A 13905-nucleotide genomic window follows, 5' to 3' on the forward strand; every position below is an offset into this window, starting at 1 on the left:
CTACACAGCCAGCTCAGCTCTGGGAGAAGGAACAGGAGTTTACACCTTCCTATACAACAAATTGTTTACTATATTTGAATCAGCCATGTCTGGGTAAAGCAATTGAAGCAAGGAAGCTTTCAGCATATCAGTGCACCTCATTTTGGCTTGCAGAAACTTTTACTTTGTGTGAGGCTTGACTTTGAAACTACAGTTTAGCACTGCAGAACATGTTTTGAACTGCATTTCAGTCAAGTGGAGTCTATTTTCTCTTGTGGTGCTGGGAGGAAATAAACGTGGAACCCTACAACTCACTGGAACTGCCATATCACAAAACTGAGCTCATCAGGTGAGGTTGCGTATAACATTTTTGAGCAGAACAAAATTCCACTTGTGAGTATCCAAGTGAATTTGGGTCAATTTTGACAGTCAAATCTGGATAAAAGAAAAAAGGGAGGTGTGGGGAAAGATGAGGGAAAGAAATCTCAGAAGAATCAGATTTTTTCTGTTTTTTTTAAATTGTTGAAATGGTATTACCAATTTTTAAAACAATCCAGGCTTAAAAAAAGAAAACTTTTATGAGAAACAAATCAACATCCTCCCCACAATTAAATGAAAATTTTCTTTTTCAGTTTTGGATTGAATGAGGTACTTCTGGCCAATGGAACCCACCATTCTTTTTCCTTCAGCTTACTTTATTTTTTTGTCCAGCCATCGAATTGAAAAATCCATTATTCACACAACTCAATCTGAAATAAATAAAAGAGCAAACCAGCTGTAGACTCCCTAGATTCTGAATTAAAATGTCAGGCTATGGGAGACATGGTAGGATATTCCATTGTCAGAGAATCACACACTTTATAATCCCCTAATTATAACCAAACCTTTAGCAATAGTTTCATGTACTCATAACATCGCTGGCTTTCAGGTATCCTCATTCTAAGCTGAACTCCCCACAGAGCATTAAGGGCGCATGTGGTGAGCAGTAGGTCTATGAGATGATGGTTATGTGATTCCTGTGATGAAAAATAAGGAAAATATCTGTCAGTGAGGGGGAAACTTGCAACCATGGGAGCTTTCGTCATGGGATAGTGACATTGCTGGCTTGTCTCTAAGGAAAACCTTGGGAGGGAATTCTCCTTAGGAAAAAAAGCAATAATAGGAGGAGACAGCTTATTTGTCAAGTAGGCATAAGACTACAGAGAAAATGGGACCTGGGCTTCAGAAACTTAACTGGACAGCCTGGAAGGAGCTCAGTCAAGTGCACAGCAGAGAAGAATCTGCATAGCTCAAAGAGGCTGACCTAATTTGCCGCTCCTTTCCCAGAAGTCCTGCATCCACAGCAGCTGAGTGATGTACAGAATAGCAGGCACCAACCCAGCACCTGCCTCCTACAAGAGGCAGGCAAAGGATAGCCCATTCAACATGGAGGCGTAGGGTCCTCCCAGCTTTTCAACAGCTCATCTTCCCTCACTCTCAGCAGGGCTTCTTCTGGCATGGATTTAGCCCTGTCCAAGCAGCCAGCTGATCAGCACTACTTTTTAAGCCTATGCTGGCCAAAAGGATAAGGGAGACATTCTTCAGGCTTGCTCGCTCACTCACCACTCGGCCATAGCAATTTCTTGTTATCATTGTCCATGAGCCCCAGCCCACAGAAATGAAGAAAGTGGAAGTTATTTTGTGCTGTTGTTTTGAATGTGAAGTAGAGTGGAGCCTGGATTTCATTCTCGGGGCACTACAGGGTCACAGGCAGTGCATAGACAGCACAATCGCTTATCTCTCCCAAAGGCATTGCATACAAGAAAGAAAAAGAGACACACAGTGCTGGCCAGGGTTCATTGCTCTTGGCAAACTGCAGCAGCATCCCAGAGGTGAGTGGCTTCCTGAGCCAGCCCAGTTGAAATACTGGCTCAGAGGTGAAGCACTGTGCTGCTTTGGCACATGCGTGATGTGCAAGACAGCCACAGATCTGCAGCTAGGCAGATTTGGACTAGCTATGTTTTAACAGCAAGGGTAATTACCTTCTGGGACAGCGTGTCATGGCTTGAGGGGAGGCTTTCTTGCAGGGATGTCTTTAAATCAAGCCTGCATTATTCTAAGCTGTGGTCCAAATGCAGCACAGAGGACTTGAGGCAGGAATTATCACAGAGCTACCCCACAGCACTGTGTCATGCAGAATACTGGGGTTAATGAACACATAGTCTTCCTTAGCCCGTCCTACCAAGCATCCTGTGTCAAACAGTCCCCTAATCTGGGGATCCTCATCGCACAGTGACCACAGTGTGAGAAAGTCCAGGAGTGTGGGTGCTGAATATACCGGACTATCTCCGCTATGCATTTTGTGAGGGCTTTCTGTATTCCTCCTCCATGTTTGAGCCAGCATAGTATCTTAGGCATTCTTATCCTCTCTATTGGCTTCCAGCGTTATAGAAACCAAAGCAAATCAACCTATCTCAGCTGGCTACCATACTGAGAATTCTCAGACATTCAGGAGGTGAACCCAGTGGCTTAAACATCACTACTCAGGAGGAGCAAGTTAGTACCCCATTCTGGACCTCACTGCCTAGGCACCTGAGGGAGCTTAGTCCTCTTCTCACTGACGCAGGAGGAAAGAAAAGCAGAGCATCATCACAGCTCCCCTTCCACCCCAGAACCTGGTATCCCCACTGGGTTGGTGGAGGATTTAGCAATAGCTTTCCTTTCTTTGCGATGCACAACAGAGAAATCTGGGGAGTGCTTAGTCTCCTTCGGGCACGCTGGAGTTTCTGGCTTTTGATCATTTGTTACAGCACTGAACATCACCATGCAGTGGGAAGTGCTCTGCTACAGAGTGAATTTGGGGGATACTCCTGGATCCTTCAGTTACTTTCTACCGATCTTGTTCTACAACCTCATTGCTGCTAGAGACAGCAAGAGCAGAACAAGACCTGCTGACCCCTGCAGTGCCTTCTAGCCTGGTGCTCCACTGTTGCCAAATCATCAACTTCCACTAGGGTAAAAAGGAAGGAGACTTGCAAATATTCTCATTGAATTCCACCTGCTGCCTGGCAAGTAAGGCATTTTTGGGGTAGGAGGGGAAAACCCACACTACAAACAAGGCAAAGATAGGATTTGAATCCTAACAGATATATCCCAGCTGCTCTGCAGCACACTGCATGATCCCCTGCTGCTGGGGCAAGCATGGCATGCCATTTGGCACAATCAGGCCCCTTGCTTGGAGGGCTTCCTTGCACTTTGAGCATGGACTTCAGGCACTATAGGCAGGTGAAGACTTACCTTACAAAATCCCTGAGGACTGTAATTCTAACTTGTGATGACCAAACCAACGTGCCCCAGAAATATGTCATTGGAGTAGCTGGTAAGAATAAAAACAGCCAGGAAGTTTATGTCTGTGTTCCCCATGAACTGCCCACAAAAATCAGTGACTTAATAAAACATTGACCCACTGAAAGATAGTCATAGATCACTGAAGGTGACTTCACTTACTGCTTCCCCTTGGGAGGCTGAAGCTATGGATTTCACTTAAGCCCTGCACTCTTCTGTGGAAGCCCTACAGAGCTGCTGCTATCACCATCATGCTCCTCAGGCAATGGCTCATCTGAGTCCTGTATGCTCTCAGAAAGCAAGCCTCCTTCACCTTTTCCTCCAGCTGAGCACTACATCTCCCCCCACCCCCTGTCACTGCAAGTGGGCTTGATGGGAGGGCTACATCTTCCTGCCCTCAGCTGGCTGCTCTTGGGAGGGAAGGAAGCTCACCCAGATGGATTTCAGCAGTTCTCATGAGTATTTTATGGTCTTTTACTGATTTACAGCCAGTTCAGCATTCTTGTAAATGGCCATAAATTGGATTGAAGTCATAAATCATAACCAGTGAAAGAGAGACACAGTCTCTGAGTCCCAGCTCAGGCTAAACCGGCCTCTATGAATATATGGAAGAAACCTGCTCCCTCAATCAATACACACAGCTCAGACTACAGCAGTGGTCCACAGGGTCCACCCCCCATTCCTCTTCCACAGGGCTGTAACAGTAGTTACACACTGCACGCGTGTGATGCACTAAACATCCCTTCCTTCCAACCAGCTGGCAAAACCAGCTGTAACATAGGGGTTGTCCCCACCACCTCAGGGTCTGAGCACTTCACGACCCTTGCTGTACTCGCACATGCACATGTACACATCCCCTGTGAACAGGGAGGCAGGCCAGCACTTTTCACACCAGGCTCACAATTTCTTCACACAGAGCAGCAAGGGGAGATTCCCACCCCACACGCTACCTTTGGGAGGCAAGTGCCTTCTTTCTTCAGGAAGGCTAGCAGAAAGGTGCAGGTTGTTATTCTTCTGAAATACCTGATTTATTCCACACAGGGCACTGAGAGCTGAAATGCCTTGCTTCCACTCCACAAGCCTGGAACCTAAAATCTAGGGTTTTTTGTATCTTTCCCTTTTGTTTCCCTAGCTCATTTTTAGAATCTAGCTTGTAAGCATTTCTGAAAGCATCTGACACAGCTGCTGCAAACCGGACCCTTCATATCTCTGTAGCTGACTGCAGCCTAGGAAAGATAGGCTGGTTCCTTCCACCTCCTCAACATAACAATCAAACACTGTGCTAGCCCTAAACATCCAAGGGCAGAAGGCACCAGTACACTAACCAGCTCACAGATTACCCACCCACCCTTGCAGCTTGCCACAACCCTTCCTACTGACACCCAAACCCAGCAAACCCAGTTGCTTGCCCCTGCCAGGCTTTTTGAGGTCCTGAGGGCTGCCAGGTGAGTTGCTTTAGCCTCACCCTCTAGACAGAGCACCTGATGGAGATGAGCCCCAAGGTCTTCCCTGCAGGCTTAAAGGGCTCCTGCTGCTTCTAGCACAGTGGGAAGAAGTCCTACCACACCTACAATTAACAAAGTGTTTTCTTTGCTTAAAGGCATGTGAAAAGCTACCACAAAGGCCTATCCAGTACTATCTGCATAGGAGTCACAGCCTCAGCCACTGTATTATGATCCTGCATAGAACTGTGGCATTGGCTAGCTAGTGGCCAAGGATGCAAACCCTGTTCATCCAGGCAGTGAACCCTTCTCGGGTCTATTTGGTTCAGACTTGGTTATGTTTATTTATTATTTAGCCAGATGGATTGACATAGACTTACACATGCATCCATTAAAATGGAATTATGTGCCTTGCTCTATATATATTCTGTATTTAAATACAAGTCACTGGTCAATTGCCAGCATGAAGGGAGGATGACCTCACAATAGAGTACCCTAAAAAAATGAACCACCACTGATGATATAATTTTCTAATAGCCTGGAACAGGAGATGAACTGCTTGCTTATTCAGCTTTTCATTAATTAATCATCCTGCTGTTACTTTGTGCTCCCCCTGTTCACTTGTATCTGCTTCTTTTCCCCCCTTGTCTTATTTTTACTTGTTTGTGCATTACTGTCCTTGTGATAACACCTCAAAGCCCTACCTAGCTTCCTGGGACTAGCTTCCTACTGCACTGAGCACAATACAAAACACAAAGATATTCATATTTACACGTGGGCCAGGGGGGCTGTTTCTGGAGTTCTTTTGAATTTTATTCCAGTAGCTTTCAGCAGACAGTCCAGGTGCTACTTTTAAGGGTCCTGTCAGAAATGTCTAAAAGTAAGCCCCAAACTGGTAGGTTAGAGTCTCTTTAGAGGACTTGCATGTCTTTGAAAGGAAAATTAAAAATAATTTTTTAAAAAAAGAGAGAGAGGAACAAAAATCATAAAACCTTGGGGAGAAAAACCACAATTGTTTTGCTACAGTAAATAATACCATGACTAATAGTAACGGTAATAATAATGTCATAATTGACCTGTAGTTGCCTGCCAAGACTCTAAAAAAGAGTCATAGTATCTTGGCCATTTATACCAGCATTCAGATTCTTGGAAAAACATGTTCTTTCATGGCTGCATTTAGCCGGTAATGCTAATACCAAGGTAAAGCATTGCCAGCATGTTGATGGTTGAGAACATTTCAGGAAATTATGAGAGGAACTAAATATTATTCCTACCCTTACTGATTATTATTATTTTCCATTAGACACTTATCATCATGTCATGGTTTTCTTGGTTTGGTTTTGTTTTAATTTTTTTCATTCATTTTCACTCTACACTGCAGGTCTGATCGCCTAATCATGTACCTGTATGCTGTACGGTAAGTGGGACAGATAGAAAACAAATAAGCTAACCCAGAACCGATGGCATCCTCACAGTACAGAGTCAGAGCTCATCTACCCTGTCACGCAGCAGAGATCTGTGACTTGACCATGAGTCCCATGGACACACAAATGCAGCTTTGAATCAGTTCAGCGGTCCTGGATCAAGGAGCAACGGAAGCAGCATGTATCCTGTGGTTCAGGACCTGGGTACAATCAAAACAGCTTTCTTGACTGCCTGGACCAGCAGTGTTCAACATATCCTAGTTCCTCCCATCACAACCCAGATTTAGCTTTCCAGATGTCTCCACACGGCCCTCAGCCTTTTCCTAATAGGACAATAACGAATAAGTGAGTTTGGCTAAAGGCTGAAGACTCTTCTGGCACCAACGCAGCCTGGCATATAGTCATCAGCATGTACCACCATCACCGCTGATTCTACTTGAAGAGATTGGGACGGTAGGAGGCACATCACCAGCGTACACACCCCCCCAGGCACTCACAGCCAGACACTGCCTACACGGTGATGCAATTTGCAGGCATAAGGCAGTGGACCTTAGAGGTGCAATCCAGCTTCAGTGGCTGTGAAGGCTAAGCCACTTTGCCATGGGTCATTTGTCCAAATGATGCCAGCAAATAAATCCTAAACTTTACAGGTCAAGAAACTTGCATTTTTTTTTTCTGTGTTTGTTCGGTGGAGTTCTAGTCCAGGAGCTTCTAAGGGGTTTCTATTTTAATACTACTACTAGTAAAAATAATAATAATAATAATGACAACAACAACAGTTAATAGTCAGAGGAATAGCAAAAGCAGAGGCAGAGGTGTTTGCATGTTCTTTCGGACTTCATTTTCTGAGTGAGAGAAGATAGGACTAGCAAAGTCCACAAGGTGACACCAAATCATTAGGGTCAACCAAAGTAAAGGGACTCAAAAAATTCAGGTGTGATGGTAGCCTCTCCATAAATCTCCTGGCTAGGATGTCACCCTCAGGCTGAATGGAAGCTTGCAATGAATTCATACCCTTAGAAATAGTTGCCCTTCACTGGGTACTGCTGAATCTTTCCTGTCAGAGAAGATTTATCTATGGGAAATAATTAAAAAACAATTCAGAACTTTCTTCCTCTTGGAATGGATTATAGTACATTAATTAGTGGAGGGTAGGGGGTTGATCTGGTTTTGTTTTTTTTTTCCCCCAAGGACAAGAGACATTTATGCTTGCCACAAGGTCTTCTTTCACCTCAGACCTCTTCTTGCTACTTTAAATGATATACATTGTCCACAATACTGTAACAGTGCTAAGCATAGCATCATTTTCAGAAACAAAATGTCTCCCTCCCTCTTATTCTCTTGCACATATGGCATCTCAAAAGACAACGACAGACTATAAATTCACACCAAGGTTATGGAGACTTTAAACAGCGAGGAAGGAAAAGTTGGCTATTTTTTGATGGCCCTCTCTGTGAACTGTGAAGAAAATAATGAGTGCCATCATCAGACCCAGTCAGAAAAACAGTGGTATTAGAAAAGCGTTTTCTAGTATGAAAGGTTGTTCACAGCAAAAGACAGTCTAGCGCTTTCGTGTTTGTGGCGTATTGCAGCCTTCCTTTGGCCGAGGTTTGTTTAAACCAACAGATACTCCAGCTCTGTTTTGCTTGAGATCTCCAAGAAATAACACTTTGAGTCTTTTGGAACCAGCCATAGTCTTATGTGTCAAGTCCAATATTGGACTTGGTTCTCTGTTTCTAGCTGCTCACCGACACCTGCAGAGCTGGCTCCGGTCTGTAGCGGGGATCTCTCCGTTATATGCAATGCCACTACAGAGCTGTCTGGAAGGAGACATCAGATCCCTCTGACCGCAGGGCATCCTCTGGGTGCCTCAAAGCCCACGTTCCCAGCTTCTGGCCATCCACCCCTCTGTTCCCCTCTGTTGCAGTGCCTGCAAATGAGAGAGAGCAGCTGTAGTTATTGCAGGGCATTAAAAATATCAATATAAATGATGCATAGCAGAAAGTTAGCTCCAGACACTACAAATGTGTAAAGGTGCTAATGTTCTTGTACTCATGTATTCTTTATAGCAATCTGGTAAGAGAGAAAAGTTTCAAAGCAGCACCAGTGCCCTCTTTAAACATCCTCTCCACTGCAAAACTCAGACAGCATTTGCAGAGCACACTGCAACACTGGGCAGGGATTCCCCAAGCTGGCCGGGAGCGGGAAGGACAGCACCAGTTAGGTGGTGTGGGACTGCTGGAGCTGAGGCAGGGACCTGAGTGGGGATTTCCACTGGCATGCAGCTCCCTGTACGGGGGAATTGCTAGGCAGTGAGAATCACCACCCTGCCCAACACTTCCCAAAAAGCCAGGCTTTCTTTTTCTGACAAAGGTCGTCTTTGCATGGCAAGCGTAGGCAGGGAACAGAGCCGAGGAGATTCATTTCTGCTAGGCCTGTGTTTTGCAGTCCTTTTTTTAATTGGGGTAAATAGACTCAGAATGACAAGTGCAGAGTGATGGCTTCGACGTGCTATTTGTCTGGTGAGGAATTTGTGAAATATGTGTTTTTCTGTAGAGAGTGCATGGATGTAAAGAACGGCCAGAGTCAGCACAACCTCAGAGCGATGGAGAATAAAGCATTCTAGTTTTGTGGCCATTGATCTGATGACACTGCGGGTAATGGATGGACAAGGTTAGTCTCAGAATGTCTGATTTTTCTCAAATCATTGCTGGAGTCAGACTTAAGGTTGCTTCACCATGCAATTCTGTATTTACCGTTATTAGAGATTCTCATATCTTCACACTCACTTTGAATTTCCTACGCTTTTAGTGACTGATGGGTTTGGAAGGTTTTTTTTTTAGAGAAGCATATCATTCTGGAAAGATATTTTTATGTGATCATTTTTGTTTACCTGAATTCTATTAATATTCCCTTGCAGCCTTAGATCCATGTTTTTATCTGGAATTTCATTTTGCACTTCATGTGTTTCAGGTTTTCTGTTAGTTGTTTGGGAAGTAAATGCTACTGTTGGGATAAATCCTTCCTTTCTTTTTTTTTTTCTTTTCTTAATCAAAGTGCACTCATTTTGAGAGAAGGTTAAATTCAGGGAAGAAGAGATCCCTGAATAGTTAAACAAACCTAAGTAGCACAAGCTTTTCCAGACCTGTTTGGGGCTATACTGCAAGAACAGCTATTCTTGGGGAAATGCCTCCGTAGGCAGGGAATGGTATATTTTTGTTATGAGGTGTTGCACACTGTGCCTCCATTAAAGGAGCCTTTGAAGAAAGAGCTGTGGCAGGAGAAAGCAGGGAAGTGGCAACCAAATTGATGCTCGCAAAAAGAAACGAAACACTTCAAAGCACTTATGTATTTCCATAGCACCACCTGCCACTGAGGGCACGAGCCCTGCACTGTTAAGTCCACCTGTAGCTTTGAAGTCCCTTTGGATGCCTTACTGCTGTGTAAAACTCCCAGATAACCACATTATTAAAACACTCCCACTTCCAGTTGCAACCTGCCAGAAGATGGTGTCCTATCCTATCAGACACAGGTCTCAGCACAGTGATCCAGGCATTCGTGACTGATTATTGCAGCTAATATCTAGTGAAGAAGCCAGGCATCCTGGAAAAGCTCCAGTTGACAAAACACAGTCTCTGGTCTCCCTAGCAACACCGATTACTGTGAGAACATCACCCTGCTGCTCCCTCGTTTGTACCGGCCACCAGCGAAGACAGAGTCACCTTCAAGGTCTCTGTCCCAATACTCCGTGCCTGCCATGGGTTTTGTCTGAGTTACCGAAGAAATTCACCTTTCTGCATAACCCCACGTTTACTACGCTATGCAGTAACAAGCAGACTGTTGACTCCGAGGATGAGGTCTGTGTACACTGGAGGCAGGATTTCGCTGGGCTTCAAATGCATTGAGTCACTCCCAGGAATAGTGAGAACCACCGTAGTAGTTCCTGCCCTCTCCAGGGAGAACTCAGGTCCCCAACATAGCCCTCCAGCAATGAGTTTTTGCTCCCACCCATGGGGTGCAAAACACAACACACAACACATCCACACACCCACTCATTAGCATGCACAGAAGTCTAAACAAACAAATGACCCTATAAACTAATCAGGCTCTTTCCCCTACAGGGCAGAGGAGGGAAAAAGACAGAAAGCTTGTTATTTTTGTTTCTATTTTCCAATACTTGGATCGCTCTCAGGCAGTGTGCCTCTGGAAGTGCCTAAACAAACAAGAAAGCTGTTGTGGTCAGAAGCATTATGTGGTCTCTGGGCTGCAAGCCACCCAGGAGATTCCTATGAGCACTGGGAGAGATTCCCGTGCGACCCTCGGCCGTGCAAGTGAAGCTACCTTTCCACGGCACTGCCTGGGGCTGTGAAACCATACCCCCCAAATCAGCTCTTTGCTAAGCTGCCTTAAATCTGTTAGCAGGTCCTGAGGAATGACCCACAAATCTTCTTTCGAATTTTTAATTAATTCCTTTCTGCTGAGTTCACTCCCCTTTTTTGCTGTGTTTCCATGAACAATCACACAAATCAGTTTACTGGCAGGGGTGTTTGTAGACATGGCAAATTTTAAGTCAGTGTTGCATACTATTTGCAGAAAGTGCATTTTGAATGTGTTATTACAGGTCTCTTCACTGTTTCCATTAAAAAACATTTCCACTAGAAGAATGAAACTCAAAACGCAGGCTCCTGTTCGTACCCCAAACCACCTAGTAGCTGAAAGGAGAAAACCAATAGCAAGCAAAACTCTTCCACATCCTTTTTTAAGCATAGTTTTGGTTGCAAGAGCAGCTGTGCTGGTTCAGACCACAGGTCCATCTGCTGCACTATACTGTCTCCTGCAACAATCACAAGAAGAAATTCAAGAAAATGTGTGAACAGAGCAACTACTTTCCCAAAGACAAGCATGCCGCAGTATAAACCCATAGGGACTTTGTTGTTGCTACTGATATCCCAAGGAGGTGTTCAAATACTCAGGTAAGTGGGATACTGTGACTGATCAAACAGGATGATTCATTAGTAGATCTCATCTAGGTCAAGGAATATACACATGCTTTTAACATACAATGATTTTCACGAAGAATATCAAATACTCTGTGTGATTCTCACAATAAAATATTTTCAACCCACATGGCAAAATATTCTTGCCTGAAAACTCTGAGCGAACATAAAAACGATTACAAATTATTGGACATTGTGGCTTGAGAATGAACAAACTGTGACCTCAGTAGCAGTTTACATCTGATGGAGCAGGGCAGGTTCAAATGGAAATTGTGTGCTTTTTATAAAAGAGCAAAGGTGATTAGCCACAGCAAGAAACTCCTACCTGAAGGAGAGGATTAGCCATGTTTGAATGTCTTGACATCAACAACAGACCTCATTCAAAGAGTTACTTGTTAGCTAAACGCATATTATGTTTTAGTCAAAGGCAAATTACTGGGCTCAGTTCAGGGTAACTGGGTGAAAATTAATGGTCTGTGGTACTTGGAAGGTCAAAACAGATGATCTAGTAGTCCCTTTAGCCTTCAACTCTGTGAGTCCGTGAATGTACAATGGACACACGGTTCATTATAAAGAGTGTCGCACAGCCTCAGCTGGTATAAATAGATATTTGCACCGATTTACACTTGATAAGCATCTGGTCAGGCTTGCTCAGCTGCACACTCTGGCATGCGATGTAGTCAAGTTTAAAACTAACAAATGACTGTAGCACATCAGAGCTCGTGGACCAGATGGTGATGGGGGATTGCAGGAACTTCACCCGTGCACATGGCTCTGACAGGAGAAGTCTTGGTCTCATCCACAAGCTGTTTCACTTGCAAACTGAGGAGAACAGACTCCTGGGGAGGTATGTTGCAAACTCTGGTGTCTAAGGTGGGCTCCCCTGGGTTGTGTGGGAAAGAATGCCGCTTTGTCGACAGTTTCTCCCAAAGCTGCCTCCTCGCCAGCATGCCCGCACCATTCCCCGCCCCGGTGTCACCTCTGGACATCTCACCTTATGTTGCATTTACTAGTATTTTTTGTCCTAGGGTTTATAAAATTGAGAGCAATTGGGTTTCTTACATGCTGCCATCACGTTAGGGTAGTGACAGTGAACATTTCCTTTCCTATTGTCTGAAAGCTAATCTCAAAAGGAAAATTCAGGTTACTCTCAATTTCTGCCTGTTTCCACTTGTCTCCCCATGTATCATGCTACTAGTGTTTTCCTGTTTCTGAAATACTTTTTAAGTATGTGTAGGTTATCATGCTCACCGTAGTTGCTGTTTAACCAATCTCTCCAGACTTTATCCTTTTAATCTTTCTTTCTAAATCAATTCCTCCACTCCCTTGATCATTTCAGTTGCTCTCCTTTGAACAGCTCCTGTTTGTCAATAACTCTTCCTAATGACTCATGTGGAACAGCAAATATGTGAAACTTCAAGGCGTGAAAAACACAGGAGCAGCGCAAGTTCTGAGTCCTGGAGCCTGGGGATTCGTGATCATAATGGAAGAGTAACCTCCAGGGAATCGGTGAGCACTGCCCACAGCGTCTGTTCCCCCTGACTGCTTCACACAGAGCCTATGGGACAGCCGGTGCAAGAAAGCCTGGCAGCGTAGTGATGAGTGTGCTCAAGCACCCAAGGTCTGGAGGCCCACGTTCCAGCCTCATTAGAAGATGTGCAAGAGATCTCTGTAGGTACAACAGGGTGGTCTGGTTTGAGAGTGGCCTCAGGGCTTGCGGGAAGGAACGCTGTAGTTGTGCCAGTTTACACATGTGTAGGAGGGTGGTGAACAGCCAGATGATATGAGGTCATTTACTACAGCCATAACATGCTTCCGTATGATGCATATACATTCTCCCCACAGGTGGGAAGTAATACTGAGAAGTAACACCATGGATAAAGGGAAAGATATAGTCATTTAGTGAGGCATTTTCTAAAATATGGAAATCCAGCCCAAATTATAGTAATATAAGAGATTGTAAAGTGCAGCAGGGGAGATATAAAATGGAGATTAAGGAGGGTATAAGGAGCTTTGCTGAACAAATCATACCGTGGCAAATCCATGCCCAAACTCTGTGGGCCCCTGACTTCCCCCTGGGAGCAAAACGGTGCAGTTCTGCTGAGTAAGACGACAAGAGCTGGTTACAAAGGAGAGCTTAGGGTAGGGAGCCGTCCCTCACACAGCACAGGATCCGTCCCGCGGAGGCAGCCTTCATAACAATGCGCAGGACATAAGCATGGTGAGCCGTCAGCTGGCTCACCCCAGGGAGGCATTCGGGGTACATAAAAAGTTTCCTGAGCTATTCAAGTAAAACAGCCTCCTCAGACTGACAGTGCTGCAGCTCCATAAGCATGGGGACGTGAGGAGATTCCTCTCACAAAGCTCCTCGGTCTCCTCTGCGACTCCAGCTTCTGCTTAGGGTGATGGTTTCTGCCGGTGAAGGACATGAAAATGACACAGTAGGGCTAGTAACTGTGTGGTTAGAAAGCCATGTGTAGCCCAAAAGGAGGCCAAATGTTGACTACTTTCCAAAAATATCAACTTTTTTTTTAGACTGCATCACATTTTAGCGTTGTGGAAGAAGCTTATTAGAGATAACTTGGATAGAAACAAAATGAGCAAGGATAAGAACCAGGAGCCAATCCCCCCCAACGGGACTGCATTGCCTTGCAGCAGCTGGTGTGCAGCAGCTCGTCCGTCTGCACTGGGGCAACATGCAGCTTCCAGTCCAAAGCAGGTCAGGCACGAGTGTCGTGT

The sequence above is a fragment of the Harpia harpyja genome, chromosome 8 (assembly GCF_026419915.1).
Source record: "Harpia harpyja isolate bHarHar1 chromosome 8, bHarHar1 primary haplotype, whole genome shotgun sequence".
In the NCBI taxonomy this organism is placed as follows: domain Eukaryota; kingdom Metazoa; phylum Chordata; class Aves; order Accipitriformes; family Accipitridae; genus Harpia; species Harpia harpyja.